Here is a 7,948-nt window from a genome sequence, read left to right as displayed (position 1 = left end):
CTAATCGTGAAGACGGCGATCTGAGCAGGTTTAAATAGTCATGAAAAATTACAAGTTCATTTTGTTGTCATCCTTGTGTGACAGATCTACTAACCAGTCAGAGTGGGCACAGGGCGTGTATATTTACAACAACAAACAAAACTAGAAGAAAATGTGGGGTCAAGGCGCCACCCGAACTGACACAGGCAGCGACTGAGCCGCAATTTTGTCCAGCATCAACTCACACTTAAGTGTTTCAGCAGGGGAGCGTTTTGTTTTTTTATTTTGAAAATCGACTGGATTCTCTCTGCTGTTCTGTGTCTGACTTCCTGCCCGGTTCATCTGCTCTGTGCTGCTTGATGCGGCTTCTGTCAAAACTAGACTGGCAGTGAATATCGAACTTTAGCTAAACTTTTTTTTTATTAATAATTGAATCAAATTGAATCATAATCGCAATATCTGGCAGAAAAATCGCAATTAGATTTTTTTCCCCCAAATTGTTCAGCCCTAGTCAGGTGGGTTCTGGGCTCATTGTCCACAATGATACGTTCAAGCAGTCGAACCAGCTGAGCTGTCTTAGAGAGGGTAGGGATGAAACGGTATGAAAATTTCATATAATGATTATAGTGACCAAAATTATCATGGTTAGCAGTATTATCACGTTTTTGTTAAAATGTTCAGAAAAAGATTAAAATGTACTGCAGCGCTGTCTTCTGCCGTGGTGTCATTGACCCAAACAAACTCATGTTGCATACTGCGCATGCGCTTGTTTCTAGGAGACTGTCCCAGAAGCAAGTGCGCATGCATGAGTTTATAATAGCGCAGTAACCCAACCCGGTTATCATGGTAATTAAAATGTGTATGGTAATAATAACCGTCGAGAATTTTACCATGGTTTATTGTTAAACCGGTAATCCTTGTATCCCTAAGTGGGAGCCAGCAGAACCATAAGACAGTCCTTTGTTCTCAGAGGGCAGACCAGGACACTGGCCCACAAAACCCCACACAAATGATATTTCTCTCCCTAATGTAATGCGTTTTACTTGGAACATTTAATCACATTAAGCAGCACATCTGGGACATCCTCTAAGACGTCTTCAGACACTGGTTTTGTGTTGAAGCCATAGGGTTAGTGAGAGAGTGACAACACGCCAAACGTGTCTTTGTTGCTGTCTGTCTCTCAGGCAGAGGTGAGAGAGACAGAAAGAAAGGAAAAGAGAGATGGATAAGAAGGAGAGCTGTAATTTAGCTGGCTGACAGAGGAAGTGAGATCTCTTGGGGGTGTGTGAGTGTGACAGTCTAAATGAATAGAGACATCAGTGAGTGTACGTGTTTGTGTGGACACAAGGAGGAGGATCTGTGCTTGGTGTGTTTTACTCACCCTGTCAAATCCAAGACAGCCCTAAGTCTTTTTTTTTATCAACCTTCCTTCTCCTTTCTCCTCCCTGTCACAGCTCTGTGGGGTGAAGTGAGTGTGTCCATGTGTGTCTTATGACTGCCAGAAGGGAAATGTGCAACAGGTAGGTGGTAGGAGCAGAGGATGCACAACACAAGACGTCCTTTCCTTCTTTTTGCACTGTTGATGTTTCCTCACAAATCTTGCTTCTGTTCTTCAGGGTTGCCAGATCCCAGAAGAGAAAACAAGCAACCCAGACTGTCCAGAGCTCCGGAAGTGACAGCCACTATTCTAGAAAGAGACCATTTGATGCTGGGATCAAGCCACACCTGGTTTGTTTCAAGCTTAATGCTGCACATCATTACTGTAAAAGATGAGAACCTAGCAACTAGGTACTTTCCACTACTATTCGCAACAGAATGCTCACTTCATGGCTGTTTCTGTGGGTCTTGTGGTCCTTCAATAAGCTTTTAATGAGGAAGTAACATGCTGTGGATCACAGTTAGTGGAGCGCCACTGCTAAAAGCTACTGATTGTGTCTGTGGCCATGGTGATCAGTATAGATAGTTCACTTTGAATGTTTGGTGATTGCATTTGTAGTGAACACCTCTAGCAGTGACAGTTGCCTGGTGGTACTAGATGCGAAGTCAGGGGTGTCATCAAAATCTTCAGGGTTTGTCTTCTGGTGACCTTGAATATCTACGGGAAACTATCAATTCTAAGTACTTCGTGAACCAAAAATGAAAGGGTTCCCCCTTTGCAGAGCATGAATGTCATGGCAACATGCTCGTTAGAACCTGATGTTTCTGGGATATTAGTCAGATTTTTTAGGCTGGTGGTAGTGTTACAGGGGAAGGTCAGGAAGTCTGCAGAAACATTAAGATTCATCTTTTGGGGACGATATTTATCTGCTTCACATTTTATGGAAATCTTTTTTATGGAAGTCCTGACTCAAAGTGTTGGATAATGGGAAATTTTGACTGTGTAGAAGGTGGGGCTCTGGCAACTCTTTGCTGCTCTATTCCCCCATATTTTCTCCCCTCCTGTTTTCTTCCTTTTTGCCTAAAGCAGAAGATGTAGAAGTTATACAAAAAAAATATAACTCTCAGTGATTGGGTCAAAAGGGCAAATCCGCAGTGCGTCCTGGGCTCCACAAATCCATAGTTTGTGCTCCGAGTGCTCTCACTGAACCCTGCAGTAAATGCGTGTGTCAGCCCACAGCTGTCAAAAGCAAACTCAAATACAAACAGTACAGTCTAGCGAGTACAAACAAGTGCTTCCCACAATTGACCTCCTCCACGGTGATTGTCTGTCTGGTTTATATCAAAGATGGTGTACACCCACAGACCAAAATGCGTAGAAATATCAGAATCCAATGCTGAAACTTAAAGGTGTTTCCTTTTCTCAAACTCCTGGTTTACAGTGTCAAAAGAAGCAGTTGTGTCATGCTGTGGGGCCTGTGTGTGTTTATAGAGAGCACCACAAAAACCACTGGTGTGAATGTCTTTTTCTGTGGGACATTTGGTGTCATTTCTCAGAAGCACAACTTTAGCAAAATCACATTTTCATGTCTTGTCATCAATTCCTTCCTCTTCTTTTGAGGGCTTTTCTTTGTGACATGTCCCTCTCTGCTTCCCCTTTCTTCTGAAAGAGTATCTCATTCTTAACATCTTTTTTATTTTAGGACAGGAGAGTGGTAATAAGGGGTGGGTAGTGTGATTTCTATGGTGTTTTTAACTACCGCCTTTACATTGTTCTCATAAATGACCACTTTTTACCAATAGGTCAAACCATTGAATCCAATTAGTAACATAGATTTTCATACAGCATACAGGGCTTTAAGAACTCTTGCTGAACATTAAGCAGACAAAAAAGTAATGATTAAATATGGGCATAGTGTACCGATCATCTTTACGTGAAATTATTCCCACACTTGTGTCATATGACTCTTGAGTTTCCCTTAATAAACCACCCTTAATTTATCTCACTCTTAATTTAACAGTTATGGTAAATATATTACATTTATACAATATTTATACATTTGTACAATAGCTTTTTTTGTACATGCATTTCTGACTAAAGTTACACTGTGTAATCTGAAGATTTCCTGCTCTTCATATCTTAAATAAAAGGGCCTGTGGCATCTAACCGGTAACTGTCTTAACTATGTGATCTGTTTTTTGTTTTTTTTTCCTCTCCTGGGGCCAAGGCCTCAGTTAGATGAATAAGCTGTCCAGTGGGCAGTTGTATTGAAGTGGTTGCAAGCTTCTGTCTGTACAAAGGCTTTTGTTTGGTCTGGAAATCAAGAGGTTTACAGGAGGGTTCCATCAGACAGACCGATTGTTAAAACAATACACCATGTATGTGGTGTTACTGTTGTATAGAAAGATAGTGCTAGTGCACAGGTCTCAAATGTTATATTTTTATATATCTTTCCATTTATTTATTGTTAATTTAACAATAAAGCACTTACTGCATCACAATAACAAATATCCTCATGCGTTTAATCGCTTTTTAAGGTTAATAATGATACATATTAGTCTCAACGCAGCTACTTTTGTCACTTTGAGTGGAAACTGTCCGAAGGTTTGTGCTGTTATTCCCAGACGATTAGCTTGTCATCTTGCATTTGAGTGTGGCCGTTCGGAACAACTATAAGCAACTATTGCCTTCTGGTTGGACGACGCTTCGCACAAACCAGTTATTTTCTAGAATAGCCGGCCCAGCCTTTCCTCTTCACTACATAAAGAGCGCACTGCTTATTGTGTTGGGATGGAACTTTGGCACTGGATTCAAGTCACGAGGAACTGAATCGTCCAAGTGCGCGTAATTCATAGCGGCACTGGGCTGGAATTGTCTGACTGCAGATTACATTTGACAGGTGGAAATCCGCATGATATTTCAACTGTTACTTGGATTCATCTCCTCTGTAGACTTTGTGAAAAGTTTTAGTATATAATATAAGTAATAGGATGTATAATCATTAACTACTGTTAGACTGCTGTTGTAATAGTGAATGACTATTCAGTAAAAGCAACATACTGTAGCCATTTCCTACAAACTTCAGTTTGAGTTGACCACACAATAGAATATCTCATAATGCCTCTGAATATGTGAATATCTTATTTCTTTCCCTAAATGCCCTCACACAACAACTGATTTAATGCACTAAAAGCAAAATGGCCTTGCACTAAAAATGCTCATATTGCAAATGAAGTCCTGATGTATCAGGGTATTCTCATGTTCCCTTTTATGCCCAGTAGCTTCTAACACATTCACACCATATACACATGCAAACTATGAAACATTTTTTGGGTGTGTACACTTTCTGTAAGAGGTTGTTCACGCTGTCTTTTGTGTTTAGCTATGTTTAGGGTCCATTTGATAGTTCTGGTGATGCTCGAAAAATCAGCAAGGCTGGATTTGATTCTGGGCAAGAATCACACGAGTATGCACTCTGAAAAAATAAAATTACCATCTGTACGTGACAGAAAAAAATACAGTGCTCACAGTGATGCAACAGTTTGCTACAGGACAGCAGTTCATTCATCACAGTGTGGTCCCATTAGCCAAATGACGCAGACTGTTGGGATGAATCAGGCCCTCGGCCAACAGATCTGATCTCAGACTAGTCACCAGCCCTCCTACATGTGGTACACACGAATCTCTCTGAAGATGAAGGCTGATCCCAGATCGGAGCCAGGAGGGGTCGGAGTGCTCCTAAACAGGAAGTGGATGAGATCAAATGCACCACTCAGATTGCGGTGTGGAGAGACTAAACATCATCACCCCACAGGAAGGAAGTAGCTATGTCTGAATTACACAGACTATCGTGTGTGTGTGTGTGTGTGTGTGTGTGTGTCTGATTTACACAGACCAGCGTTTACATCCCACACCCAAATATTTAGCTCTGTGCAACTGCCACCCTCTAACACAAAGCTATGATTAGGGAGAGGTGAGTGTGTATTCTGTGTGTTTGTCTGGCTCCTACAAAAAACTGTATTGTATGTGCATGTATATTTCGGTTTGTGTGTGTAGGATCGGAGGTCCTACAGGGACCACCTTGGTGAACAATGGGTCTTTTATTCCACTGGAGTGTTTGACTGGACTCTGTGTCTCAGAGCAGACACACAGCCAGACAGGAAACACACATATCTCACACACACACACACACAAAAATTCGGTAACTATTTGTGGGGGTCAGTTTTCGCTTAGACTAGACGCTTGTGTCTTTTTCTGTGTGTATTTAGTCAGGTAATTTGGCCCACTCTGCTGCAGCTTCAGACACTGTGGAATGTGGTAACAGTGATTGGTTACACTTTTGGTTTGAGGGGGCAGGGCAAAGGAAACATAACCAGGGAAACCCTATATAGTTGCTGAGTCCCTTTTTTTTTAAACTCCAGATAAGTTAGGTCTTTTTTACATTATGTTATCACATCTTTAAAATATTGGATCAATGTTTCATAGCAGGAAAAAGGTGACAACAATGACAATCACTATTTTCCATTCAAAACTAACATATAATGGGTAATTATAGCACAGCTAATCACTCCATGTGTGAAATGACCCAATAACTGAAATTGAAGATTGTTTTTAAACAAACAAGAAGTTAAGAGCAAAAGACAACCAAGGTCTCAAAACTCAAATTGTCTGCACTCTCTGCTGCCATGAAATGTTCTCAGGATAACGCCAGTGTTGGCAGCAGCAGCCCCCCCCCCTCCCCCCCCAGCAGATGGGAAATTGGGAAAGTATTTCAGTGTATAACACAGTGAGCTCTGAGGAACAGAATTATCTATCAAACACTGCTTGCTGTAATTTCTGCCTGAGATCCACCTGTAAAGATAATGATGTTGGCGTTTGTTCTCCACAGTGTGCGCATGAACAATAATCTCCCCCAGGGAGAAAACAAGGAGAGCCAGGAGTCTCATGTGATTTTGACAAATTAAATAATATCCGCTGCTCCATGGGTAAAGACATTGAGTTGTGTGAAGCTCTGCCACAGTCTCAAGGACTAGGAGATCACTTTCTTGAAACAAAATGACTGAAAATTGATGGTCATTTTGGCGTTAGAGCTTGGGAAACATTCAGTGAGTCCTCATGAAGATGAAGATAGAAATCTGTCCATCTGCACTCAAGTTGGTCGATGGTTTGCTTAATTCTGAAAGAATAAAAGACAATGAGATTCTGACTAAATGTCAGTCTCTAATTGGCCTTTAAAAAGCTACAGTGTTTCAAATGAGCAAATCATATATTGTTTGTTGTTTCTTCGCATTGGCTTTAAAAGCACTATTGGTAATTTTGGATGCAGTCTGTTATTACACAATTGTATACCAACTGTATTCCAGCTCCACTGAGGTGTTTCACTGTGAGCTCATTGTTATCCCTCTGTCTTCATTTCTGGTGCCTAAAACAGATTACTATAGGTTTGCCATCTGCAACTGTCCCAATCCGTCATCTTGATTGCATTGAGCCCCAAATGACCAGATGTTTCATCACTATTATGGCATTAGAACTGAGCTCAATAGGCAGATGTGTGTCTCTCTCGGCTGATTGTTGTCATGATAGAGAATAGTCTGATTACCTCTTCTGATTAGGCCAATGGGCTGTTAATCCTTCAACAACCGCTACAGATCCAGTGTGTCAGCCCTGCCTTGCATCTCTGAGAATGGGAGCAGGTTATACAACTGAGGGCACACACAACGAAAGTGCACACGCAGAAAGGACAAACACTCAGACAGATGATTGAAATAGTGGTCACAGTAAAAAGGACATACACAAGGTACATACAGGGTAAATGTCCACTGTTTTTTCATGTTGGTAGTGAAAGGAGGACACGAATGCATGCGCCTAAGCACACACAGGGTAGTAGACGGGTCTGATGTCAGGGTTTATAACATGAGCTTGGCCACTCATCCCAAATGTCATGTTTATCTGATCCGTATTAAAGACCCTGTGACAATGGAACAGATGGGACTGCCTTTTGTCCTGCAAGTACACACAGGACACACACACAGGCACACACACGCACATATATATCCATGTAGGCTCCCCGCTCTCTCTCCCTGTCCCTCTCTCTTTCCGTCTCTCAGTGGGCCGTTTGAGTTGGGTTGAGGTTGTGTGATTGTGTTTAGCCAAGCAGAGTGATGGAGCTCTACGGGGGAGCCAGCCTGCTCTCACCATGCCAGACGGACAACATAACACACACATATACACATATGTACACACACACATGGCCTCTGAAACTCCTGCACAATATCTTTTAAATATCCCTTGCTGGCTTTGCTCTCCTAAAAGCAACTGAGGTCAAATGTATTTATCAGGTTTCCACTTGTCAGTATTTAATAATTTGCTGCTTCTCCATTCCTTCACAGCGCCACCAGAGGTTTACAAATCCACAGGGAACCTTTAAAAAGTCACACAGCCAGAAGGTTACCGTGCTATGATGTGCCAAAGAAACTGACACCCTACTCTGTAAATTGAGTAAAAAGCATCAGCTAAATCAGTAAATATATAAAACATTGCCGCATACTAATTAATACTGTCCTATTTCCCAGCATTAGCACACATCAACAG

At 41.6% G+C, this 7,948-nt stretch overlaps 1 long non-coding RNA gene across 1 annotated transcript; it reads left to right on the top strand.

The window, feature by feature from the left end:
* The first annotated feature begins 1,430 nt into the window (after positions 1-1,430).
* On the top strand, positions 1,431-3,542 carry LOC123984915. The gene is made up of 2 exons (XR_006828552.1): positions 1,431-1,499; positions 1,596-3,542. It is a non-coding gene; the product is annotated as an uncharacterized LOC123984915 (long non-coding RNA).
* The last annotated feature ends 4,406 nt before the right edge of the window (positions 3,543-7,948 follow it).

This window comes from Micropterus dolomieu, linkage group LG16 (assembly GCF_021292245.1).
Source record: "Micropterus dolomieu isolate WLL.071019.BEF.003 ecotype Adirondacks linkage group LG16, ASM2129224v1, whole genome shotgun sequence".
Lineage (NCBI taxonomy): Eukaryota > Metazoa > Chordata > Actinopteri > Centrarchiformes > Centrarchidae > Micropterus > Micropterus dolomieu.
The sequence above is the reverse complement of the archived record's forward strand: the minus strand, read 5'-3'. Positions and strand labels throughout refer to the sequence as shown.